Source organism: Halichoerus grypus, chromosome 4, assembly GCF_964656455.1.
Source record: "Halichoerus grypus chromosome 4, mHalGry1.hap1.1, whole genome shotgun sequence".
Classification (NCBI taxonomy): domain Eukaryota; kingdom Metazoa; phylum Chordata; class Mammalia; order Carnivora; family Phocidae; genus Halichoerus; species Halichoerus grypus.
In genome coordinates, this window is record NC_135715.1 from 123,025,108 (window position 1) to 123,052,937 (window position 27,830).

Below are 27,830 nucleotides of genomic sequence, written 5' to 3' on the forward strand. Positions count from 1 at the left end.
ACCAAATTTATAATAACAAAGAGCAACAACAAAAAAACAGTAGTTGTCCCCAGAATTAGATTCACCCAAAGGCAGAGGCAACATTTAATTCAATACCTGTTTCTCCTCTTATACTTTACTCCTTAGTTTTAATAATAACTTTATGCTGCTATATACTATTAAACAATTTTAGACATTATGTACTCACTTCACACTAAGGAAGATAAGGACTTAATATCCTTTTACCACTCCTACACACACACATACACACACACACACGCATGCTCTTCTCCCCTCACCCCCGTGTATTTTAATCATAATTTTGTCTTAAATGAATATTCAGTTTTTATAACAGAATAATGCAAATATTGATTACAAGTAAGCAACGCTTTGTATACATTTCTTTTTTATATATATTTTTTATTTTTCCAGGAGTTAATATTGCTTAATCATTTTGTTTTGTTTTTGTATGTGTGAATGGAGATTGTGTGTGCGTGTGTGTATAATTTTTCTTATATTTCTCCAATTCTCTTCCCAGCAACATTGTCAAACACCTCAAGTTTTCTTGTAGGTTTTGTTTTTGGGGTTTTTTGCTTTTAATGGAGACATCTCTCTTAGATCCTTCCATCCTTCTGTTTCTATCAGGACTGGTTGATCTCTAGAACTGCTAAATTTTGTCAGCCTCGTATTTTCTTCATCATGACTCTAGAAATTCAATTTGCCTCTTTCCTTTGTTGGGATTCTTGTTTCCTTACTCACATCTTCCTCTTTCTTGGCTTATTCTCGTCCTTTGGTAGAATACATGTTCCAAAAGATTCCTGGGGGAAAAAAAAGATGTAAAGAAAGCAAAGTTTTTGAGATTTGCCTGTTTGAAAACATCTTTTTTCCTATCTTCATATTTGATCGTTTAGCTGAGCAGAGAATTGGATTGGAAAGATATTCCTTCAGAATTTTGAAGGCATTCCTTCATTAGCTTTCAGCTTCCGGTCTTGAGAGTTCAATGCTACTCTATTTCCTCATGACCTTTCTTTTTCTTTCTGGAAGCTTTAAAATTTTTTTTATCCTTACTGGGGATTTTACCATGCTGTGCCTGGGTATGGGTCATTTTCATTTCTCCATCTTAATGGGACCCTTCCCATCCTTTATTCTGGGCTGTGTTCCTCTATCTATTGATGGTTCCTTCTATGTGTCAGCTTGGCCGGGCCGCAGGTGCCTACATACGTGGTTAAACATTATTCTGGGTGTGTCTGTGAGTGTTTTGGGATGAGATTAACATTTGAATCAGTAGACTGAGTAAAGCAGATTGCCCTCAGCAGTGTGGGTAGGCCTCGTTCAATTCCACTGGAACTCTAGGGACAGAAGAAAATGTTATATTAGAGAGAATTCATTTTCTCTGCCTGACTGCCTACCACCTGGGCTGTTGGTGTTCTCCTGTCTTTGGACTCAGACTCGCACTGGAGCTCTACCGTTGGCTCTCCTGGTTTTCTAGCTCGTGGATTGCGGATCTTGGGACTAACTGGTCTCCATATTCAAGTAAGCTGATTCTTTATAATAAATATATTACATTTGTATGTATCTATACTATCGGTTCTGTTTTTCTGGAGAACCCAAACTCATACAGTATCTGACGATTTCTGCCTCTCTCTTTGTCCTCTTCTTGAAATCCCTATTAAGCAGATACTGAACCTCTTGAATTGCCCTTCTTTTCTTCCCTTTCCTTTTTTGTCCTACTTTTGAGAGATTCTTCAACTTTATCTTTCAACTGCTCTATTCCATTTTTTATTTAAATCAACATATTTTTAATTTCTTTTTTTTTTTTTTTAAAGATTTTATTTATTCATTTGAGACACAGAGATACAGAGAGAGAGAGAGAGAGCATGAGCAGTGGGAGAGGCAGAGGGAGAGGAAGAAGCAGACTCCCCGCTGAGTCAGGAGCCCGATGTGGGACTCGATCCCAGGACCCTGGGATCATGACCTGAGCCGAAGGCAGACGCTCAACCATCTGAGCCACCCAGGCGCCCCTATATTTTTAATTTCTAAAGCTCTTGTCCTTTAATTATTTAACTATTTTTATTTATTTATTTATTTTTAAGATTTTATTTATTCATTTGACAGAGAGAGACAGTGAGAGAGGAAACACAAGCGGGGGAGTGGGAGAGGGAGAAGCAGGCTTCCTGTGGAGCAGGGAGCCCGATGCGGGGCTCGATCCCAGGAACCTGGGATCATGACCCGAGCTGAAGGCAGACGCCCAACGACTGAGCCACCCAGGCACCCTGTTAGCACGCTATTTTTATCCCAAGAATGCAATAGCATCACTTATCTTTCAGAGGGTAGTAATAGTTTGTTTGAAGTTTTTGTAGAGGCCGCTTTCAGGCAACAACAGGCTTGAGCAATGGAAACTTGCTCAAGGTAACAGGGCCCACAGAGACCACCGACCGCCGAATGGTGGTCTGAAGGCAAACAGGCTCATTAAACAACCCATCTTGAAATAGCCATAGACCCTAACTGAGCAATCGGCTACTTAGAACCTGGCACAGTTCCCAAGATGACCAGAAAAGGGGAGAAATCCCATACAGCCCCCATACTCCCTCACTCTGCCCTCTAACTAGAGCCCCTCACCACCGCCCCATCAGTCTCTGCTTTGCTGTACTGCCCACTTTTACTCCCTTGTGGCGTGTTCGATAAACTTCAATGTCCGTTGTTCTGCCTCTGGTGAATTCTTCATGGCCCATGCCACCAGCCTCCACCCGACCTGGACGCCCCCCAGTTTTCTTCTGCTCCTTGCACAGCCTTTGATTCTCCTGAGTTTCCTTTTTTTCTGTTGTTTCATTACTTTTCTTTATGTAAGAAGTTTTCCTCAAAAGTCTTCCAGTTCATATTAAAACTGAGGTGCTCAAAGCCTGACTGGAAGCTTGGATGATGCAAACAGGGCTTGTCCAATGGTGAGTTTCACTGTAGGGTAATCAGGTGGAGCTTGGATGTTTTACTGGGCAACCCTAAAAGCCATCGGGTCTTTTTCTTGGGTCTTCTCCAAAGAAGTGTTATCCAGTCTGCTGAGTGAGAGCTATAGGCTTCCCTGCCAGCATTCTGGGGACTGAGGAGGGGAGCAGGACTGGGCATCACCCTGTGGTATGCAGCCTTTCACTCAATCCCACGGTCTTTTGTCCCGTGCCTCATCCCCACATTCAGCTGTGCCTGGCATCATCCCTGAGTCCAGAGTCTCTTCGGCATAATCTCTCCATCAACAAACCTCCCATTTCCTTCTTGGGTTGGGGATGTAATCACGGACTTCAGGGGGTAGAGTAGAAGTTCAAGGGGTCTAACTGCTCCTTATGCAAACTCTCAACTAATTTTCCTAGGTTTATCTCACATCTTGCTCCTCCTTTGAAGATGTCTAGCTTCTGAGTCTTTCAGGGGCTCCAGGCCATGAATCAGTGTGCTCTTCACCGGCAATCCGCTCTGCAGAAACGTAAGCTTCAGTTCTCCCTGCTCTAACACTTCAGTTACTACCTAGCCTTCACTTTTAACCTTCTAAAATGTTGTTGTCTCTATCGAGGTCTCTGTTCTACTGGCCCTGTATTGTCTCTTTACATCTTCACTGTCATTTTGGGGAGGTTTTAGGATAAAGCATAAATGAACACAAAACACACATTCCAAAAGATACACAAGAGTCCTTTGCCATCTGTAAGCAGAGAGAGCTGAGCACCGTTCTCCGTTCTGTGAAGGCGCCGACTGTGGGCTGGCGCGCTCAGCCTCCCCAGCCTCCTCTTCACGATTACACATACACAAAATGTTTGATTCTGTATTTTGTGTCCAGACCTTGGTTTTGTTACTTAACAAAATGTCTCGGAGCTACTTCCGTATTAGTACTTACAGGCCTGTCTCATTCTTTTTAATGACTGCATAGTATTCAACGGTATGAATTTATCACGATTTATTTAACCATTTCCCCACTCTTTTTACATTTTATGCACGCACATAGACACATATCTATACATGCATGCATTCATATTGTCTTAGAAGGTAAGTAAATTAAGTGACTAAAATTGCATTAATATCAAATAATCATATTTATGCAAGGAAGGGGTCTAAAGAATATCCAATATCATATACATAGACATCTTCACTATTGACTTATGTCTAATAGTGAATGACTAGAACCATCTCCACTGCCTCCAAAATCAGAGATGTTAGAATTCCCCTTCAGCTGAAGATACATCATAAATTAAGCGCCAACGTCCTTGAAACTCTGTAAGCCCATAGATGTAGATTTATGTAAATGAAAAACCAGGATACAATTTACTATTTATATTTTTACAGAACAGGTAATGTATTCTCCACTAATCAGATTTTATGTCAGTCAGAGTCCTGACAGGAAACAGATGGCATTTTCCAATGGGGAACTGAGGAGAATTTAAGGAAGGGACCATTTTCAGGGTTTCAGGGTTCAAGGAAACCAGAATGGGACGGTGAAGCACTTTGGGACTACAACAGAGAGAGCCTTTGCCACTTCTGCGCCCGAGGGTCAAGAGACAAGAGTTACTGGGTGCAGAGAATAAGTCTGGCTGTAAGACGGGCCCCCTGCAGGAGCTGTGGCTTCGTGGAGGGACCCACCCGACCTTCAGCAGACAGAGGAGGAGGAGCTGGGGGGAACATCTGACCTCACTCTTCATCCTGTAGTTTTGCTAAATCTGGCAACCCTAGGGGGGAAAGAGTGAAGAGTCAATCTGGAGGGGCAGATAGAGAACCTCCTCTTACCTGAAGGAGCAGTGTTGTACTGTGCTCATTTTGTAGCCGTGTCTGTGGACCTTGGGGCAAAGCCAGACAGATGCCAAGAACCACAGACAATGTATTTATCCAGTCATGATAATGAGTTCATTAAGTCAGCTCTGAAAGTTGCCCACATCTTGGCTTATAATTCCAATTATATAGAAAAGAGACTACATATAAAAAGAGTCAATAAAAATGAAAAAGCAAACTTTTCATTAAAAGAGTCAATAAAAATGAAAAAGTGAAAACATCCCCTTGTTGTCCCCTCTCATTAGTATTTGGTTTCTTTATTATTCCAGCCCATGGGTCTGCAAATAAGATATGGCATCAGTAGCTGAATGGAATGTCTCTGTCCAGGCGTTAGGAGAAAAATGCCATCATGAATAGAGGCTAAACAGACCAGAGGATGCAAGAGGGATAACTTGAGCAAAGCGTGGGAACCAACCTTACATTTATAATAAACATCAATTCGTGACAGAAACAACAAAGAAGAATATGGATGGGGCCAATAGGAAAGCAGAGTCTCTCACAAATCAGTATGATTGAATAGTAGTCTGGTAATTCCTAAGCAGCAATTTTATTCTTTATGAATAAAATTGATTTTAATGGGGCGCCTGGGTGGCTCAGTTGGTTAAGCGACTGCCTTTGGCTCAGGTCATGATCTCGGGGTCCTGAGATCGAGCCCCGCATCAGGCTCCCTGCTCGGCGGGAAGCCTGCTTCTCCCTCTCCCACTCCCCCTGCTTGTGTTCCCTCTCTCGCTGTCTCTCTCTCTGTCAAATAAATAAATAAAATCTTTTTAAAAAATTGATTTTAATTTATAAGCAAATAGAAAAAAAATAGAGACGGAGTGTCTGCAGTCATTCTTACCTTAAAATAATAAATCTGAGGGGCACTGGGTAGCGCAGTTGGTTGGGTGTGTGACTCTTGGTTTCAGCTCAGGTCCTGATCGCAAGGTCGTGGATCGAGCCCCACTTTGGGCATCTTGCTCAGCGCAGAGTCTGCTTAGGACTCTCTCCCTTTCCCTCTACCCCTCCCCATTGCATGCTCTCTCTCTTTCTCTCTAAAAGTAAATATATAAATCTTTAAAAAAATAATAATAATAGATCTGATTAGATGGGGTGGAGAAAAAGAGCCCCAAGGAAGCACTAAGATTTTATAGGTTTGGAAACTTTTTCCCCTTAAGTCTTTTTTAACTTAAGGACAGAGTCTATTTATTCCATTTCCATAGTTCATCTATTTACTGCCAAAATATGACATTTTTTATAGGTTTAACATGTTATACTTTTTATTATAAAATTTGTTTTTTGAAAAAGTACTGAGGAGGAAAAATTATTTTAAGATTCTGCCATTTGGCTCAACAGCTGTAAGAGAGTTTGAACTCATTTTTAGTGATGAACTACTGCATACCTTGAAGCCTGGGCAAGTCCAAGATTCTGGTTTCCAAATAATGACCCACATAGCCTAGTGATCTACCTGGGACAGATCACTTTTTAACACACCCTCTCTATGTGACAAAAATAACTTTTAAAGAGCAGGGGGAGTGGCAGGCAGAGGGAGAGGGAGAAGCAGGCTCCCTGCTCAGCGGGGAGCCTGACATGGGGCTTGATCCCAGGACCCCAGGATCATGACCTGAGCTGAAGGTAGACACTTAACCGACTGAGCCACCCAGGTGCTCCTCATATTATTTATTTCTAAAAATAATCATGTCATTAAAAAAACAAAGTAAACATTACAGTAAAAAAAGAAGGATTGGATTAATTCTGTTTAATTACATTATAGTAGGTCTTTTTTAAAAGGAGCAGAAACATACAAAGAAAGGCTTCCAAAAATTGTGACTACAAGGGGGTAACACAAGGGTCTTTGCAGTGATGGAACAATTCTGTGTCTCGATTGTGGTGGTGGTGACACAAACCCACATGGGATAAAATTGTACAAGAACTTTATACACACCCACAAATGAGTGCACACAAAACTGATGAACACAGAATGAGGGCTCTGGGTTGCACCAAGGTCAATGTCCTGGCTTTGATACTGCACTATAGTCAGGTTAAGATTGCAGCATTGGGATAACGGGTGAAGAGTATCAGGATCTCTGTATACTATTTTTTACAACTTTCTGTGAATCTATAATTATTTCAAACATTTAAAAATGCTTTTAAAGGTTACATACTGTGTGATTCCGTTTTTTAAATATTCTCAGAAAGACAAAAGTATGGCAACAGAGAAGAGAGGGTGGTTGCCAGGAGTAGGAAAAGGATAAGACTACAAAGGAGTAGCACTGAGAGATTTTGGGGGTGATGGAACAGTCCTGTATCCTGATGGTGGTTGTGGTTACATGAATCTATACATGTGTTAAAATTCATAGAATTGTATACCAACAAAATGTCAATTTTACTGTATGTTAATTTTTAAAAATTTTGTCATCATCTTAAATATTTTTTGAAAACTGTTGAAAGCTTTGGAATCAGTCACTTTCACTTCAATATTGGATATTGATCTCACTTATATGAGGAATCTAAAAAAAAAAAAAAAAACAGACTCATAGTAGATTCGGGAAACAATCTGTTGGTTACCAGAAGGGGGAGGGGTTGAGGGTGAAGGGGATTAAGAGGACAAACTTCCAGTTATAAAATAAATAAGTCACCAGGATATAATGTACAACATAGGGAATATAGTCAATAATATTGTAATAACTTTGTATGGTGACAGATGGTATCTTATCATGGGGATCATTTCATAATACATGAAAATATCAAATCACTATGATGTACACCTGAAACTAATGGATACTGTATGTCAATTATACTTCAGTAAATAAATAAGTAAATATCGGGTTACTGGGCACGTTAGTCTCAGTTATCTATCTGTAAAATGGTAATATTAATATCCATCTAATGATAATGTATGTAAAGGCCTTAGCATGTTACCTAGCACTGGGAAAGCACTGATTGAATAGCATTACTCATTTTTATTTACTTTTTATTTTGGGAATTCATTCTGTAAGGAAATTTAGAATAAGCAGAGGAGATAACTGGATCTTTCTCATGAAAAATTGTATTTCTTAGAGCACACCCTTTGCTTTATCTGATTCAACCTTTTCACTGAGCTATTTTGTAACTCAACTTGTAGATATGTGATAGCAATGCAAAGTAATTATCTGGTGTCATGCAAATAAATTCTGTGGTAGAATTGTGGTGTGGTGGTTTAAATTGACTTCCCCCACACCCCTGAACCCCCACCCAAGTGAAAAATGCCAGTTTTGTGTCCCTATATAAATTCATTTCAACATTTCTTTACTCCATATAAAATGGTGGTTCTTTTGATTTTTCCTTTGAACCAGTTACACTGTGTGTTTCCAGTTTCTTCACTAAATAATGAATTAAGTAAAATCTTTAACATGGGTTCATTTTATATCTGCTCGAGAGTCATGATTTTACCATTTTCAGAAATCTATCCTTTAACAATTTTATAGCTGGAAAATGCTGAAAGACAATGTGAAATTGTAATAAAATCACTCTGCACAGCATCTTATATACTAAGTCCTTTTGGCTAGTCTTAATTATCTGGAATTTTAGTGTCTTAGAAATAAATTGTCCTGCTAACCAAATAAAGTTTTTTGTTACCCTTATTAGTATTTGAACAGAGGAGGTCCTTAATAAATATTTGCTAAGTGAATCAATAGAATTGGTATTTCATCTGAGGTCCCTTTATCAGGTGGAAAGACAGCCCTTAACTTTTGTACTCGTGGGCTGAGGCCAAGATCTGCAATGCTCTTCATTACTTATTTATGGTTGTTCTGAACTTTATCTGAAATATTATGAATCTAAACTGTGGAGATATTAGAAATTTACTGTACACCTTTGCCCCTCACAAATCCTTTCCCCCACCACTATGCCACAAGAAGTCATCTTTTGCATTGTTTTCTTTTTAGTTAGAGTTTACAGAAAAAAAAGGAAAACTTTTATTTTTATGGTCACTATCAAAACCACTGAAGTCCCTGGTAAAGGTGAGGAGAACCTGTAGGCACTCACCAAAAAGTGGGAATAATCTGAATGTCTAAAGGGAAACTGAACGCTTAGAAAGAATCAAAATAAAATTTCAAGTGAGGGGGGAAAAAAGGAGGAATGAAAAAATAGTTCTGATTGGATAAAAGTAAGAGATTTTTCAGAAAACAGCGGGGTGGGTGTCAGAAAGTACCTGACAATCCACCACGGGAGTGGCTGCAGGGCCCTGGCTGATTTTTGTGTTCTCCTTGGTGAAGACAGAATGATTATGCCTTGGCACAATTTTAAAACAGGAAGAATGGAGGTTTTAAATCACTGTTTTATTGAAGGAAAAAACAGGAGTCTGCACCAGAGGATTCAAAAAACCCAGGAAGTGAAGTGTAGCCAACTGCTGCCTGGGGGAATGGGGGGGCCAGGTCTGTACCTGGATCCAGACCAAGTCTGTTTCAAGTTTATTTGATTGAGAATTTCACTTTGAAAAGAGTACTTCACGGGACCTTTGGGAGCTGTCAAATGCTGCCCCCGGGCAGAAGATTAACGGCTCCGTGGACCAGCAGGGAGAAGCCTAGTAAATCAGAGGCCCCTTGTTCGCGGTCTGTGGGCCTACAGGTGGCAACGTAACAGGCCGCGCATCTCCTGTGGGACTTCACGTTTATGGGTCAGAACTAACCGTGTGGACGGAAAGGAGCATTTGAATCCATTTTCCAAACTGCAGATTGAAAAATGGGCCTGAATGAGCCTGCAAAAGAATCATCTGTCTTCTGGAAGGATCCCCAGGACGCTGGGAGCAGTAGTGGCCTCTGGGGAGGGGAACAGCCCTTTTGTGTCTTATTGAAGGGGGCGGTCAAGTGTGGCAGTTACGAGCATGACACTGGAAGCTGCGGTCTGTCCTTTCATTGTGCGGGTTTTCAGCCTGCAGTGGTCTCAGCTGTGAAATGGGGATTATAATGAGGATTAAATGAGTGAACTCTAAGGAAAGTGGAACAATGAACATAGTACTACATACAACTATTGGCTTTTATCATTACATGTATTTGCACATATTACTGAAAATAATGTTATGTTTTGATAGAGCATTAGAAATATTTCTATAAAGCAAATAATTGTCTTATAATCTCTCAGTTTTCTGGCATTTTCTTTTTATAAATAACATTTTCTTACAGTTAGACACAACTCTAATGCTCCTTCCTCCCTCTGTCTCCCTTCTTTGCATTTCTCTTCCATGATGCTGCTCTGCTTTAGATCTGGGGTGGCCGGGAAGCGTGAGGGGTCATTTCTATCAGTTAGCCCCCAGAGCCTGGTTCTCCAGATAGCACCTGACTGCTCCCCGGAGAGTTTATCAGTAGTAGAGGAAATGAAATAATATTTACTGTCCCTCAGGCAATCCCCTGCATTGCAGTCACCTGCAAAAGAGAGGAATGTCTTCCTCCATTTTATTGTGCAATTAGTAAAGGCAAGGGAATGCCTTCTCAAATGTATGCCCAAGGGCATGGATGTTAAATGGAACCACTACCCTCCTTTCTTCATTAAAAAAATTGTTCAAATATACAAAGAGTTAGAGAGAATAGCATAATGAGCCCCCATATATCCAACAGCTAGATTTAACAATGTTAACTTTGCTATATTTGCTCCTTGTTTTATTTGTTTATTTTTTTAGGTATCTTTTTAAATATTTTATTTATTTATTTGAGAGAGAGAGCAAGTGGGGGGGGAGCGGGGGAGGGACAGAGGGAGAGGGAGAAGCAGGCTCCCCACTGAGCAGAGAGCCGGATGTGGGGCTCGATCCCAGGACCCCGGGATCATGACCTGAGGCGAAGGCAGATGCTTAACCAACTCAACCACCCAGGTGCCCCTATTTGCTCCTTGTTTTAAACAAAATTACAGAGCATGACTCCCTTCTTTGCTTTTTTAAAAATAGCTTTATTGAGGTATACTTCACATAGCATACCATTCACCCATTTAAAGAGCACAGTTTAATGTTCTTAGTGTATTTACAGATGTGTCCAACCACTACCAATATCAATTTGAAAACATTGTCATCACCCCAAAAAGAAACTTTAAATCCTCTAGCTGTTAACCCCACTTCCCACCACTTCCCTAGTCCTAGTCAACTACTAATCCACTTTTCGTCTCTATTATACATTTTGCCTGCCCTAGACGTTTCATATAAGTGAAATCATAACACATGGTCTTTTGTTACTGGCTACTTACTTTCATTTAACATAATATTTTCAAGCTTTACCCATGTTGTAGCATGAGTCAATACTTTATGGCTGAATAATATCCCATTGTTTAGATATACCATATTTTATTTATCTATTCATCAGCTGATGGATATTTGGGTTTTTTTCTACTTTGGGACTACTATGAATAAGGCTGCTATGAACAGTAGTCTACAAGCAACATGACATTTTACCCCTAATTTTTTTATATTCATCTCAAAGGGATAAGGACATTTCTCTACATAACCACACAATAGCATCCAAATTAACAATCATCTAATAACCCAATTAAAATACAAGTTTCTTCGATTTCCTCAAAATCTTTTAAGTTTACTTGTTCAAATCAGGATCCAGTCAATACAACACTTCAATATATTAACATTTGGTTGTTATGTCTCTTGAGTATCTTTTAATAGAAGAGTGCCATTCCACCTGCCTTTTTTCCTGACATTGGCTTGATGAGCAGCCACAACCTCCTTTAAATCACCCTCTGGTTGGGGCGCCTGGGTGGCTCAGTCAAGCAGCTGACTGTTGATTTCAGCTCAGGTCATGATCTCAGGGTCCTGGGATCGAGCCCATGGGATCAAGCCCAGAGTCAGGCTTGGTGCTCACTGGGGAGTCAGCTTCAGGATTCTCCCTCTCCCTCTGCCCCTCCCCCCATGCCCTCTCTCAAATAAATAAATCAATCAATCTTTAAAAAAAATAAATCACCTTCTGGCAGCCTATAAGAAAATAGCAGATAGGGCTTCCAATAGCCTCAATTCTAGTTATGTTCATTCATTGTTTTTGTAGTGAGTTTGAATTTCAGTCCACAAAATAAGTGTACCTTTCTTTTTCTATATAGAACTTCCTTTGAGCCCTGCCCTATTCTACTACATGGTGGATACTTAATCATGATTAGGATGGGCTTTCACCTTTCCCCAGGGTGGTGTCCAAGTTCCTGGGGGTTTATAGAGTGTAAACACGTGTGGGAGGAGGGTCTTGGGTCCCTGGATTACCATCTCCACAGCATCCACTGAGACATCCAGATGGCCCTCTGTCCATTCAGCGCATGCCGATCGGTGCTAGATCAGGCTCCCCTCAGCCTGGAACATGCTGTCCTTAGGTCACCTGGCTCTTGGGGCCTTGTCAATGTATTCTTGAGCACATAATAAATATTCTATGGCTCCAATTTTCAGCGGGGAGATTAGGCATTCCATGGGGCCATCTTAGGTCTGACTGTCCAGACTTGTGCTCTGTAATATGGCCTCCAGCTACAGGTGGCTGCCAAACACAAAATTGAAATATAGCTCCTCCAGATTGGGATGTGCTAGGACTGTAAATACGTCCTAGATTTCAAAGACTTCGTGCCAAGAATACAAAATAGCTCATTCACGATTTCTGTATTGATTACATGTGGAAATAATAATATTTGAATATATTGGGTTAGATAAAATATTTTATTAAAACACATTTCACCAGTTTCTTTTTACTTTCTTTAAAATGGCTACTTACCAGAACACTGAAAATTCCATATGTGGCTCAAATTATATTTCTGTTGGACAGTGTGTTGGTCTAGACTCTCCACATGGCCATTCCTTCCCTATTCTTCTAACGCCACACCGAAGCAGGAAGAGTTCGGATGTTTTATTAACTGGGCAAGCTCTATTCTGGAATGGGATTCAGCAGGGTGGGATTCACCAAGGATTCACCAGGCCTCTTTCCTGAGAGGGAAATGACACCAGTATCTCACTTGTTTCCTTTTTCGTCAACTTTCCTCTCTCTTCCCAATTCGACCATATGTAGTCAAGGGTAATACAGCCCTTCAGCCACTCTTCTAAATGTGTTGTGTATACCCCACCTGAGCTTTTGAAGGTCAAAAGCCAATCATTTGACTCTGGTTCTACTGTGTTATTCTTACCCCCAGGCAGTCTGTGGGCAGAACACCCTAGCTGCTGCCAGAATGGGGAGCTTTACAAAGAAACAGGAAATAGTGAGAATGAAAACTGCATCAGTGACTGTACCAAACATCGCCCATTACCTGTCATTCCAGAAAAGTATTGTGCAATGATTCTGTGTTAAATGTTATGCGAGGATCTGGGAATACCAAGATGAATGAGACCCAGGTCCTATTCTCAGAAAGAACGGGCCTCGTGGGTGATTGAAGAACGTAAATCCCTAGGTGCCGTGGAACGTTAGAGGCACGGCGGCTGAAACATCTGTTCAGGACACCGGAGGGCACCAGGAAAGGGCTAGACTGGCCAATTCCGCTGTGGGGGAGGGGGGCGGGCAGAGCAACCAGGAAATGCAAGTGAAAGCACTACGGAAACGAAACACTTTTTATTATGGACTGTTCTAGTGCCTCAGGAAAAAAAATCTCTTTCTGAGCCTTGGTTTCCTCAACTGAAAGTAATGGGGATGATTTTGAGCCGTTCTCTACCTCAGAGCACTGTTGTGAAGGGGAAACGTTCGACAGATATACCAAATTGTTAACATGGTTTGGCATTGGTGGTGGGATTATGGGTGACTATTATTCTGTTCTTAATATTCTGAATCACCCAATTTTATATAATGAACAAGTATTACTTTTATAGTCCGTAAAAAAAGAAGAATTTTATTTTAAATTTTGCCTTTGCTGCCAAACTTCTTGAGCTAGTGATCTATACTGGCTCCCTCTACTTCCTCCCCGTTCACTGAATCCAACCATTGTAATCTGGCTTCCACCCCTCATCCAAAGGTCTCCAATGGCCTCCCACTTGCCAAGGCCAATGACCTCTTTTCAACCCTTGTCCAACTTGACTTCTCCACATCACTAACACAGCTCCTTAAACTTTCTGAAAAATCATTAAGTTATAGTGGTAATGTACCTATACTACAGAAAATAAAAACAAAAACAAAAACCCGGGATCTACAATTGCCACCACCATAATACAACCATGGCCATTTTGGTGTATTTCCTGCTAGTCTTTTTACTTAAGCATATTTTTACACCATTATGGCATCAATGTCTATCCAATTTTGAATCTACCACCTCCTTGAAACTGTCCTTATTTCCACAAAACAATTCTTTCCTGGGTTTTCCACAAGTCACCCATCTCTCAAGCTTATACACTAATGCACTAGTATGCGTAAAATTTTCCAGTGTTTGTTAAAATGCAGATCCCTGGACTTCACTCTACCTGCTCATTCATATCCTATTTTATTAGGATTGATTTGGCTCCAAGAGCCTATGTTTTTCACTTTCTGTAGCATGTGGTCCAAAGACCATACCGAAAAAACACTGCATTGGACTCACATCTTCACAGCAAACAGCTAACCAAGCAACCCCAAACCCAAAAACAACCTTGCAAACCCAAACCACTGTTTCCTAATCATCAGATTCTCTAGGGCTAGGATTTGAGTATCTGTATATTTTTTACATCCTCCTTGTGATTCTGATGAACCCCTGCCTTAACTACAACCACACTATTCTATTTGCATTTCCCTGAACATATAGCTCACTTTCAAGTCTCAGAGCCTTTGGCTCTTCACTTGGCCTGGATTCAATTCTTCGTCACATTCTTCCTTGAGCCTAGTTCAAAGGTGGTCTCTCCTATAAAAATGCACAGAGGCTTCTCTTCCATTTCCTCCACCTTCCTTTCCCACTCACAAATTAAAGTTAGTCATTTGATGTCTACGTCTTTAGGCTGGGCAATGAGCTGCCTGGATGTATGAGTTCCCATTTCTGAGGAACAAATTACTCTAAGACTTAATGGCTTGAAAGGATAATAAACATTTATGATCTCACAGATCTCACAGCATCTGCATTCAAGAATTCAGAAGCAGCTTGGCTGGGTAGTCTGTCCCGAAGTTTCGGTCAAGGTGTAGGCCATGACTGCAGTCATCTGAAGGCTTAACTGGGGCTGGAAAATCTACTTTCCAGATGGCACACTCAAGTGGCTACCAAGTTGGAACTAGCTGTTGGCAGAAGGCCTCAGTTCCCCTCCCCAGGGATCTCCTCAGGGGTGGCATGCGCATCCTCACAACATGATGGCTGGCTTCCTACAGAGCAGGAAATCCAAGAGAGAGCAAGGTGAAGCCTGTGATATCTTTTATGACTTAGCCTTGAAGGTCACACACCATCACGTCTGCAGGATTCTATTAGTCACACAGGCTAGCCATGATACAGTATGGAAGATTATGCAAGGATATAAACACCAGGAGGTGAAATTCATTTGGGGTCTTCTTTGAGGCTGACTACCACAGTGAATATCTATTCTTTTTCTCTATCCATCACCCCTTTCTCTGTGTGGGAAATGCATTTCATGTTGTACAACTGGAGTTGAACCTTCCTCATCTGAGGGGGAAGCAGGTAACCTATGTGTGGCCGATCTGAATATTCTATTCTCCTGGTCAGAGTGGTCAATCAAATAGGCATGCCATCAACTGCAGCCAATCAGAATCTTCCTTGATTTTTGCTAGATGGATTCTGAGGGAGAGGGGGTCTCTATTCCTCTACTATTTTGATCCCTAAGAATGACTTAAGCTGAAGCTTCTTATAGCCATTGGTTCAGGTTATATTGGAGAAGGCTATCTTTAGTAAGGGAAAATGAGGCCAGCACACAAAGAGAGACAAAGATGAGCAGAGATGAAAAGAGAAAAGGGAGTCCTGATGAAATAATTTGAGCTCCCTTGATCCATCCATGCCTGAAATTTATGCTCAGACTTTTGAGTTATATGAATCAATACATTTCATATTTTGGTTAAGCTACTTTAAGTTGGATTCCTACTCCCTACAAGCAAAACGATTCCCAACAAACCAGCAGGATCCATATCTTATTTCTCTTGCGTTTCCAGCGTTGGGTTCAATTCCTGGTCTCAATTCAAATTTGATGAATAAATAAATTAATTATTATATTTTTATATAAAATCAACCTGATATATGCAAATATTGGGGATTTTTAAAAAAGAATTTGCAACTTACCAAGTAACAGTTATAAGAACCCTAAAAGTCCTAGAACCTTGAAATGCTTGTGGATCTGGCAGCCCCCAGAGCCATGATGTTAGTCTGCTGAGCTCACGGTTAGTTTCCTGTAGTTCTGTGATGTGGCTGAGTGAGTGGTTTGCCAGGATCCTGAGTGTACACAGAACTAGGCTGAAAAGGGGAATAAGAGGAGATGCACACCATATTCCCTCCATGACAGGGAAATAGAAAAAGGCCCTGAGTGGACCTCCAACCACTCACTTCTGTGAGATGTGGGTAAAATTATGTTGCAGGAATTAAAGCAAGTAAATGGTAAAGGACATCCATAAAATGCCGGCTGTGGGCTGGTGGTTTCTGTCCCCTTGAAGAACTCTGCCCAGGGAGGAACTTGCAAAAGCAAGGCACAAGATCAGATTTATAGCTGCAGGTAAAGAGTTCACCAAATAACTGTGCCAGTGATCAGATTATCCAACTCTTGGGCACCTGAGTGGCTCAGTCAGTTAAGCATCTGCCTTTGGTTCAGGTCATGAAACCAGGGTCCTGGGATCGCATCCTGCATTGGGCTCCCTGCTCAGTGGGGAGTCTACTTCTCCCTCTACCCTTCCCCCTGCTTGTGATCTCTCTCTCTCACTCTCTCGCTCTTTCTCAAGTAAATAAATAAAATCTTAAAAAAAAAAAAAAAAAAGATTATCCAACTCTTGCCCTGGCTGAGGGATTGAAAGGATCAAAAGGAACAGAGAAAAATATGGCTTCATCCAGGGATATTTTGCTGTGACTTACATTGGTAACCTCACATGTGTGAACGGTTGATCTAGTATGGGATGATATAGGGAGATAGAAAAGGAAGGAAGTAAAATGTGGAAGAGAGAAAAACAGCTTGTCTGCTGCCTGCCTTTTTCTTCAAAGTCTTCTAACACTCGGCAGCTTTGTTGCGTCTAGGAGAACTGTTATACACATCATGGACCAAGTGACAGGTCTTTATTTTTAATTCATCGCAGAAGCCCTGCTGCCCAAATGATGCCTGACAGAAAGATCTCTTGTTGGTAAGGGCCTTTTCTCAAGCCAAGGAAAACCTCAGAATTCCTTAGTTTTCCCCTTGGACTCTTATAGCAAGTCCAGTTTTCTTTAACTCTATAAACTCCGGTGGCTCCTGGTCACATAGCGATGGCTATGTTTCAGAAAGGAGACTCATTTCTAAAATAATGAGAGCCTGGATTCTAGAGTCAGACTGCCTGGGTTCAAATCACTGCTTGTCCACTTACTCACTCTGTATGATGTAGGACAAGTCATACTTTGTGCCCATTTCCTGGAGAGTAAAACGCAGTTAAGCATATGATAATAGGGGGCACCTGGGTGGCGCATTCGGTTGAGCCACCGACTCTTAGTTTTGGCTCAGGTCATGATCCCAGGGTCTTGGAATAGAGACCGCCATCAGGCTCCACGCTTAGCAGGGAGTCTGCTTCAGGATTCTCCCTCTCCCTCTGCTCCTCCCCCGCTTACTCTCTCTCTCTCTCTAAAATAAATAAACAACTTTTAAAAAAAAGAATATGATAGTAGTATTTCTTCAAAGATCTAGGGCAAGTATTAAATGAACACATGTATATGTTTATGTTTAGAGAGAATTTAGGACATGTAGTAAGCCTTATATAATTCATTTACATTATTATTGTTATGCAGACAAAACCCCCATTTTTCTCTATGAATCTTCCTGAATCTTTGTCATTGTAAGTACATTTTCTTTTTTCTTTTTGGTCCTCTTTTTTTTTTTTTTCTTTTTCATTAAGTACATCTCATGGTAATTATTTGTGGACCAAATGTTGGTTCACTGGCTTAAGCCAGTTTGGTGGTACATCATTGTCAGTATCTTGGTGGGATCTCTGCCAATTTACATCCATAGAGCTTGGGGCTTCTTGCCCTCCATAGGACTACTGGGTGGTGAGGTCCATGAAAGTCAGTGTCTGACCAAATTCCATCTGCAAACACTGATTAGCAATCAAGCATAAGAGTCCTTGTATGCTCCCTGAGCTCAAGGCTCCCGACCAGAACCTTGCAAGAAATGTTTGCTTGAACCAGATACCATGTTGTCCTAAAGCAGGGTCCAGCCACACTTCTCATTGACTCAGGTGACAGAATCCTGCATTAAGTGGCAAGCATAGGACTAAACGATCACCCAAGCCGAGAGCCCCGTTCTGGACTCATCCAAAACTTATGCCCCATTCCTTTAACGGTGAGATTCCTGTTTAGTACACGTACCTCAAAAATCATGCATTTCACTAATAGAAAGTTGTTTCTAGCATCTCTTATGCTAAAGAATAAATCCTCTAGTGTAGATTCAGAAATGAATCGTTCAAGGAGCTGTAGTAGCCACAGATCCCAAAGCCAAGTTCTTTTTTTTTTTTAAGATTTTATTTATTTGACAGAGAGAGACACAGCGAGAGAGGGAACACAAGCAGGGGGAGTGGGAATGGGAGAAGCAGGCTTCCCGCCGAGCAGGGAGCCCGATGTGGTGCTCCATCCCAGGATCTGGGATCGTGACCTGAGCCGCAGGCAGATGCTTAATAACGACTGAGCCACCCAGGCGCCCCTCCCAAGGCCAAGTTCTGATTAGAGCCCTTCAGTGCTCACAAACCACCCCCCGGAGTTTGTATTCCCCATTAGAACTTTAAAGTATTCATTAATAACTCCTAGGGTGAATATTAAAACTAATTTTTAAAGCACTCACATATATCTTGCTGTCTAAACTGAAGTATTTAAATTATAACAATAATCACCCAATGCCTATGAAACCCTCAGACTGTAACTTGATTTTCTTTTTTTAGGTGACAGTCTACCTATTAAGTCTGATTTTTTGAAGACATTCATAGATTCCTCATTAAAGACGAATACTTAAAATAACATCAGCTGATGAAATACTCTCTTTGCAAGGAATCTTCACAGCTCTTGATTTTATAATCGCTGAAAAATGTGTTTTCAGACACGTGGGTGGGTTGTAAGTGATTCTACATGTGACTCAGGCACTTTAGAGGTGACACTAACTAGAGCTCTTTAATACCAGAATTATCAGTGGGAAACGGTCCCCAAAGAAATAGATTCCTGATGAAGCTTAAATATCAATATATTGACACAGAAGGTCTTTTAAATTCTTACTGTCTATAGAAAACAACTTTGGTTTATGGTAAAAAGCCATGCAGCCAAAACAGTAGAACAGAATTCAATGCCGTGTTTATTTAGGACACACCTCACCCTCTTGCTTATGAAACTGAGCTAAAAGTAGGTCACAGTAGGCAAAATATTAAAAGAAAATATAGATATTTATTTTTAGTGTCCTGGATGGTACATAAGTTTGGCTCTAGTTAATTGCACAGAGGGCAGCAGGGGGCATAGCTTTTCTGCAGGATAAGAGAGAGAAGGCAGAAGGCAGGAAAGATTAAGAAGGGCATTTGCCAAGGACAGGGTTTGTCTAGTGTGAAGTGGGTGGTATAGGGATGCCTGGCTGGCTCAGTCCCTAGAGCATACAACTCTTGATCTTGGGGTTGTGAGTTCAAGCCCCATGTTGGGTGTAGAGATTACTTAAAAATAAATAAATAAATAAATAAAATCTGAAGTGGATGGTGTATCACTAAAAACTCAAACCAAAGTTTTTTGTTTTTGTTTCTCGTTATTGTGTTGTTAGGGGAAATGAAGGAACCCTACAATTATGGAGGCAAAGCAATTCACTGGGGTGTAAGCATGAAGCTGTTCAACCGCTCCCAGTGCCTTCCGGCGGAATCCCTGGGTAGTGGGCTCCCTTTATACCTGACTGATAGTCCCACCCAATTCCGTAACTTCCCAGTCCTATTTCTAACACTCAGTCCTCCTCATCTCTCAACTTCAATCTCAAGAACAAAACAACACAAAACTTCAATGTCAATCTAGCGGGAATGGGGGTGGGAGATGTGTCTGCCTTCACACACCCATCTTCTTCTTCTTTCCTAGAGAGGACCACCCGAGGTTTGGGGGGAGGGAATGAGAGGTGGGATCTCCTCACTTGACTCCTTTGGGCAGGAGGGCAGGAGGGCAGGAGGGCAAGAGGGCAGGAGGTGCCACGACCAAGGTTGCTGTTGCCTCTCTCACTTTTGTTAAAAAATATGTTGATTTTCTTCCCCACTCTAGCTGCCCATCTTCGCCCTCTGTGGGGGCACATGTCCTGCCACGTAGTCTCTTGATATGGGGTCTGGCTCAGGCTCAGCCTCTTTTTCTTTCTCTTGGCTCGGGCCTCCCCCTACCCAAGCAGCCCTCTTACACAACATTCTCTTGGAGGTGGCACTGGCCGGGTGGCTCAGGCTCTGTTGCTTGTCTACTCTGCTTAGATGAAATTCTATCCTTGCAGTGCAAAGGGTGGAAATGCAGTCTGGAGCCTCAGGAAGAGGGAATTAGAGCACTTTGTAGGAGACAAGGAGAACAATAGAAAACCATCTTTCATTAACTCAAAGGAATGCATCATTCCTAGAAGGAATGCAATTCCAGGCTGGGGCAGGGAGTGGATAGAGCAAACTCTCAACCCATCTCCTAATTCCAGGCAGTAACTTAATGCCCAGCACACGGACAGAGAACACATCAGATGCTTTAATTGATGAAAGCAGATACTGCATTTGATTTTAGCTAATAGGCAGAGAAGAGATAATGGTTCTACTTAAGCCACACCTTTCCCTTTCACACTTGAGGTGGAAGCTAGCGCCTCCAGAGCTCCCCACACCTCTTCAGTGCTCTGAATCTTGCCCTGATATTGCTCTGAACTGTTAAAATGCTCCTGAAGAAAAATCTTTCTTACTGGAAATAATTAGGTTTTCTTATAGATTTTATTTATTTATTTGAGAGAGAGAGAGAGCATGAGCGCGCGGGGTGGCAGGTGCGGGGAGGGGCAGAGGGAGAAGCAGATTCCCCGCTGAGCAGGGAGCTCAACCCAGGGATCCCAGGACCCCAGGGTCATGACCTGAGCCGAAGGCAGACGCTTAACCAACTGAGCCACTCAGGCACCCTGGAAATGATTAGGTTTTGATGTCTTCTTCCTGAGGCCTGATTCAAACCCCTTCTTTGTGTACCAACTCGCTAAACTTAATTGTTCCGCTCCATCCCCCCAGCTCCCATATTTTCTGTACCTCTTTGGGTGTCCAGGGACAACTCTGGGGCTCAAGTGAATAGATATTTTTTTAAAGATTTTATTTATTTATTTGAGAGAGAAAGAGAGAGAGAGAGAGAGAAAGCACGTGTGTATACAAGCAGGGGGAACAGCAGAGGGAGAGGGAGAAGCAGATTCCCGCTGAGCAGGGAGACTGACCCAGGACGCTGGGATCATGACCTGAGCGGAAAGCAGATGCTTAACCAACTGAGCCACGCAGGCACACCTAGACTTTCTTTTTTTTTTTATTTGACTGAGAGAGAGAGAGAGAGCACAAGCAGGGGGAGTGGCAGGCAGAGGCAAAGGGAGAGGGAGAAGTGGACTCCCTGATGTGGGGCTCGATCCCAGGACCCTGGGATCATGACCTGAGCCAAGGGCAGACGCTCAACCATCTGAGCCACTCAGGCGCCCCCTAGACTATTTTTTTTTTAACTTTTTATTATGGGAAATTTCTAAATCGTAGTAATCAAATTTCTACAATGGTTTCATAAATTGAGATCCTAATAAGGTTTATCTGTTTTATTTGATTGAAACATTTCTTTTTTTTTTTTTAAAGATTTTATTTATTTATTTGAGAGAGAGAGAATGAGAGAGAGCGAGCACATGAGAGGGGGGAGGGTCAGAGGGAGAAGCAGACTCCCTGCTGAGCAGGGAGCCCGATACGGGACTCGATCCAGGGACTCGATCCAGGGACTCCAGGACCATGACCTGAGCCGAAGGCAGTCACTTAACCAATTGAGCCACCCAGGCGCCCCTGAAACATTTCTTACAAGAGGCAGATTACATGAGGTTATGCTGTGGTAGCAGACAGCCCCCAAATCATAGCAGTTAATAACAACTCAGGTTTATTTCCTGCTCACATGAATTTCCATTGTGAATCAGCTTCACATACTCTTCACTCCTGGCCATGGGCTGAAGAAACAGTCCCCGTTTGGGATACACCCACTTACTGGCAGATGGAATGAGAAATGGTTAAAAACACAATGACTTTTAAAATTTCTGCTCAGAAGTAGCAAATAACACGTCTGCTCACATTTCATTGATCAAAGAAAATCACATGGCCAAAGCTGATGTTGGTGTGGAAAAGGGAAGCATAATTCTCCCAAAAAGGAGGGCCACATATATTGAGAATAATGCAATCTGTCATACCTTCTAAGTCTCTTCTTTTTTTTTTTTAATTTTTTTATTGTTATGTTAATCCCCATACATTACATCATTAGTTTTAGATATAGTGTTCCATGATTCATTGTTTGTGCATAACACCCAGTGCTCCATGCAGAACGTGCCCTCCTCAATACCCATCACCAGGCTGACCCATCCTCCCACCCCCCTCCCCTCTAGAACCCTCAGTTTGTTTTTCAGAGTCCATCGTCTCTCATGGTTCTTCCTTCTAAGTCTCTTCTAATGTTAGATTTCTCTCCTCATCCTTTTTCCCCCCAACTTACTAGTTGAAGAAATTGGGTAATTTGTGCTGTAGAATTTCCTATATTCTGGATTTTGCTAATTGCATCCCTGTGGTGTACTTGTTTAACACATTCCTTTGTTCTTCTATTTCTTCTAAATCTATCATTAAACATATATGCATATTTAGACTCAGGTTCAAATTTTTGGCAAGGATACTTCCAGGTGGTCAGGTGTGTCATTAGGTATCTCTTGCTGTGTAACAAATCATCCCCCAACTTGGTGGCTTAAAACAACTGTCATCATGTATTATCTCATGGCTTCTGTGCATCAGGGATTCAGACAGGGCACAGGGGGATGGCTTGTCTGCCTTATGATTTCTGGGGCCAAGCTGAAAAACTCAGAGGCTGGACTGAAATCACCGAAGGCTTGACTGAGGCTGAAGATGCCTTGTTCAAGCTGGTTCACTCACTTGGTTAGCAAGATGCAGTTAGTAAATGGGTTCTTTTTCTATGTGGGCCTGTCCATAGGGCTGCTTGAGCATCCTCACAACATGGTAGCGGACTTCCCCCACAGTGATTGATCCAAAAGACCAATGTTGAAACAGCAATGTCTTTTATTACCTAGCTTGTGAATTCACATGCTGACACTTCAACTGGTCACAAAATCAGTCCTTATTCAGGGTGGGAAGTCTACACAAAGGCATAAATGCCAAGAGTGGAGGTTCACTGGGGGTTGGTCACCTTGGAGGCTGGAGGCTACACGTATCAAGTGGTTTTTGATGTTAAAAAAGATAAGTAGGAACAATCTATAGCATGCTGTGTGGAACAATGGTTTCCAGCATTTGAGATGGCACGGTCCAGGAGAATTTCAGGGGGGAAAGTAGGCCTAAGTAGAACTACTAGATCTTTATTTTGCCATGTAAAGTCACTCAAAAAGAGTAACCTGATAATTCTACCATCATTTTTTCATTTTTTTAAAAGGCCTTTTTTTTTAATAGAAGTACATTATCTCAGAGTGAAGAATTATCAGTTTTGTTTTTTTTTTTTTAAAGATTTTATTTATTTATTTGAGACAGAGAGAATGAGAGAGAGAGAGAGCACATGAGAGGGGGGAGGGTCAGAGGGAGAAGCAGGCTCCCTGCCGAGCAGGGAGCCCGATGTGGGACTCGATCCAGGGACTCCAGGATCATGACCTGAGCCGAAGGCAGTCGCTTAACCAACTGAGCCACCCAGGCGCCCCAAGAATTATCAGTTTTGATGTGGAGCAAGAACTGCTCCACAAATGTACAGTGGGAATCCACTTCGGAAACATTCTGTGGTCAAGTGGAGGAGTCACGTGCTCTATCATCCCACAGTTCCGCTCCCAGCTGTACGCCCCAGTGAAATGTATACACGCACACCCCAGGAACCACGCATGAAAGTGTTCTTGCTGGTATGTTAACAATAGCCCCGCACTGGAAATAAACAAAATGCCATCAACAGTGGCTAGATAGACAAACTGATGTATATTCGTACTGTGTGCTTCCACTTACATTAAGTCCCCCAACAAGCAATACTAAAGTACAGTGCTTTAGGGTGCATACTTATATGAAAAAAGTGAAAGAAAAAAAAAGAATTAGAGTGTGATTGTGATAAAGATCAAGAGGCACCTGGGTGGCTCAGTTGGTTAAGCATCTGCCTTCGGCTCAGGTCATGCTCCCAGTGTCCTGGGATCGAGTCCTGCATGGGGCTCCTTGCTCAGCAGGGAATCTGCTTCTCCCTCTCCCTCTGCCGCTCCCCCTGCTTGTGCTCTCTCTTTCTCTGTCAAATAAATAAATAAAATCTTAAAAAAAAAGGATAAAGCTATGGTTACATTTGTGGGGAGGGAGGGTTTTCTGATTTGGGAGAGACACAGGTAGACTGTTGAGATGCTGGCAATGTTTAATTTATTGACCTCAGTGATGGTTACACAGATATTGCCTTGATAACTCATTAAGCTGCACATTTTATGTTTTTTTCTGTCTGTATGCTATATTTTACCATAAAAAGGGAGTTTTAAAAAGGAAAAAAATTAGTCTTTTTAATTAAAAATTTTAGCTTTAGGGGAAACTTTTTTTAAAAAAGACCATCTGTTCTTTCTCAGCTCCATTATCCCTCTCCCACCCCTTTCTCTGCACGGGGTGGCAGTAGGATCTCTGTTAGTCTCAGCGCCGGCAGCCTCACACTAGAGACTCTCACACATCCCTGATTCAGTGGGACAGGAGTGGATGTGTGGTTGTGTGCGCACACACGCACGAGGCTTCCCTCCCTGTGCTTCAAGAGGGCACCTTTGCTCCTCTTCCCAGGTTGGCAAGAAGAGGGAATAGCCTCTCCTCACCAACTCTGCAGTTTCCCAAAGACCGCCCCCCCAAGTCTCCCCACTTCCCCCTCCCAGGCCTTCTGGGCAGGAATGAGGGCAGACCTGCTGACAGGCATTGTCAGCAGGCCCCGCAGGCAGCCCCAGGGCCTGGGAGTGCCCTGGACTAAGAGCCGTGTGGCACTGAGCTTGCAGTTCTCAGCAGTGGGCCCGAAGAGCCCATTTTGGGACCAGGCACTTTACGGCATCCTCGTACGCTGTTGATGGAACATCTATTATATGCCAGGCATTTCACTAGCTGTTTACGTGGTGCAATGCTTTATAATTTACAACAGTTTACTTCATCTTCATAACAATTCTATGAAATAGATGGGCGATATCTAATTATTTCCCCTTTTCAAAGAGGCCATTGAGGCTCCTACGGTTTGAGTATCTTACCTAAAGTCACTGTAAAGGGCTAGCCATACCTCTGAATACCTACCATACCCAAAACCTCTCGGCAGAAAAGTAACCCTGCGTGGTTTCTCAGGCAGGGTTTGTTTGGTGTTATCGCCCGACCCACCCCCACTCCCCGTCCACAGTTGATGTGGCCAGAAGAGGTGACCTGACTCAAGGGCAGCCAAGCTATAGGACAGAGATAGATGGAGTGGCCGCAGGAAAGATCTGCCCACACAGGAATGATGGTGACTGGGGAGAGAATTCGATCATCTTGGAAACGTTTTGTGCAAAATACAGGGAAGCTGTTGTTATAATAGGAAAAGCTTTATAAAAGACCCCAGAGATGAAGAAGTTGTGCACAGGTACCATAAGGAGGTAGAAATCATCAATAACCGGGGAGTACGAGTAAGAGTAAGGTTGACTGTGAACAGAGAGCATGTATCTGCTGATACCAACAGGAGGTGAGTTATTTAAATGACGCTGGCGGGAGCCCTGGAAGCAAAGATTTCAGGGGACCAGGTTCCCATAATGATGGGGGAGCAGCACCCCTATTGCTGAGTGGGCTCAGTCCCATCTCTGTTGGCTTCTCTTGTTCGTTTCCCTCTCGACTGTTTGTTTTTTTTTTTTTTTTTTTGAAAAGTGTGAGCAGGGGCGCGGGAGGCCGTGGTCCCTGCAGGACGGGCGGCCCACCAGCGCTCTGTGTGGTGGTGGCGGGGAAGCCACGGCCGCGAGGCTCGGTTCCCGGGGATTCTGACCCGGGCAGGCGGTGGAGGGCCGGGCGCAGCCCCTGCTCTCCCCTGCTCCGCTGCCCCGGGCCGCGGGAGGCCGCTCACCGTGCGCGGCAAGCACTAGCCCTCCCAGCAACCCGAGGTGGGCTGCTGTGGGGAATAGTTCCCGTTTGGCTGCAACATTGTCTTCTGGGTGCCAGGAGCCCTGTTTCTGGCCATCGGCTTCTGGGCCTGGGGTGAGCAGGGCGTTCTCTGCGGCAGCTCCGGGCTGACAGATCCCAGAGGCCTCCACCCCGCCTGGCAGTTCGTAGTGATCAGAGGCATCATGTTGGTGCTGGGCTTTGCCGGCTGCATCCGGCCCCTCCGGGAGATACCTTCCTGCTCAGGTTTTTCTCAGCCTTCTTTGGTCTCATCGGCTTCCTGGAGCTGGCAACAGGGATCTCGGCCTTCGTATTCATGGACTGGATTTGAGACCGGCTCAATTTCTTCCTCAACGACAACATCAAGGCCTTTCGGGACAACATTGACCTCCAGAAGCTCATTGACTTTGCTCAGGAATATCCGTCTTGCTGCGGAGCCCGAGGGCCTAAAGACTGGAACCTCAGTATTTATTTCAACTACCCTGACTTGAACCCCAGCTGGGAGCGCTGCAGGGTGCCCTTCCCCAGCTGCCTCAGGGACCCTGCGGAAGGTGTCCCCAACACCCGGTGTGGCTAGGTCGTGCAGCTCAAACTGGAGCTGCAGCAGCAGGGCTCCATGTGCACCGAAGGCTGCTGCGCGGGCCAGTTTGACAAGGGGCTGCAGGACAGCCTGATTCCTGGGGCTGAGGTCTTTGTGGCCATCGCCCTCCTCCAGATCGTTGGTATCTGTCTGGCCCAGAGCCTTGTGAGTGACATCAAGGCAGTGAAGGCCAGCTGGTGAGGCTGCCACAGTGGCCATGGCCACCTGCCTGGCCTACCCAGGCGCCACCCCCTTCCACTTCCCCTGCCACGCCACTGTGCCCATAATGGGCAAGGACACAGGTGTTTCTGCTTGGACCTGAGCTCTACGTGGGGCTTGAGTGTGGGTGTGCTGTGCGCCCTGGGAGACAGCTGTGTGCCTTGGCCCGGGCTGCCTGTCCTGGAGCTGTGTGCGTGGAGGGCGGGTGTGTCTCTGTGAGTGTGCACAGGGGGCCACCATCTCTGCTGTTGGCGGGTGGCCTAAGAATGGCGCAGCTAAGAAAGTGCGGGCCACGTTGGGTGGGAGGAGTCTATCTTGTCCCCTCCCAAGCTAGGACACACTTCTCTGTGCATGGCTATTAGGGCAGGTTTGGGGCCTGCTGTTGCCTGGGACACAGCCTCGGGCAGCTCCAGAGCTGTCTTCTTTACTAGCTGGGACTTTGACCCTGCCACGAGCCCACTTTGGCCTCAATGTCTCAGATTCTAAAATGGATTCAAGAATTTTCTCTCCCTCACTTGCCTCTCAGTGATGGCTACAAACTACTCAAATAAACAAAACCCTGAAAAAAAAAAAAAGTTTGAGGCAGATAACCAAGCTATGAGAACAATGATCAAGGAAGCCTGAGCCTAGAGGCAATTAATATTATATCTTATTGGATGACAAGAGTAAAGCCTTTTTTCCAAAGTACCAATGGAAAAGTAAGAGATAGAAAATAAGAAAGTTAGAGAATTAGTCTAGGAATCTATCATCTGATTAACAGGAAAGAGGGATTTTTTAAAAAGTGAACAGAAAAAAATGGAGTGGAGGAAATTATCAAAGAAATAATGGAAGAAACATCCCCCCAACTAGATGATGTGAATCTTCAGAGGCTAAGGTCCCATTGAGTGCTCAGTGAAACAAATGAGACAAAT

The 27,830-nt window shown here is 43.2% G+C and overlaps 1 long non-coding RNA gene, 1 other non-coding gene and 1 pseudogene across 6 annotated transcripts in view; 1 reads left to right on the forward strand and 2 right to left on the reverse strand.

The window, feature by feature from the left end:
* Positions 1 to 331: 331 nt before the first annotated feature.
* The window catches only part of LOC118521782 (uncharacterized), a 37,270-nt gene continuing 9,771 nt past the window's right edge, over positions 332 to 27,830 (reverse strand). The window contains exons 3-5 of one of the 5 annotated variants that reach the window (XR_013446754.1): positions 24,129 to 24,279; positions 21,937 to 22,025; positions 332 to 797 (exon numbers count right to left, since the gene is read on the reverse strand). This is a non-coding gene — a long non-coding RNA (uncharacterized LOC118521782). Of the gene's footprint in view, positions 798 to 4,014; positions 4,680 to 9,110; positions 9,683 to 12,476; positions 12,680 to 21,199; positions 22,026 to 24,128; positions 24,280 to 27,830 lie in introns of those variants that run through there. The other 4 variants (XR_013446757.1, XR_004910298.2, XR_013446756.1 and 1 more) reach the window with 4 other exon arrangements.
* LOC118521784 (U2 spliceosomal RNA) lies at positions 20,388 to 20,579 on the reverse strand. Its single transcript, XR_004910299.1, has one exon. It is a non-coding gene; the product is annotated as a U2 spliceosomal RNA (small nuclear RNA).
* Positions 25,689 to 26,901, forward strand: LOC118521783 (tetraspanin-17 pseudogene; annotated as a pseudogene).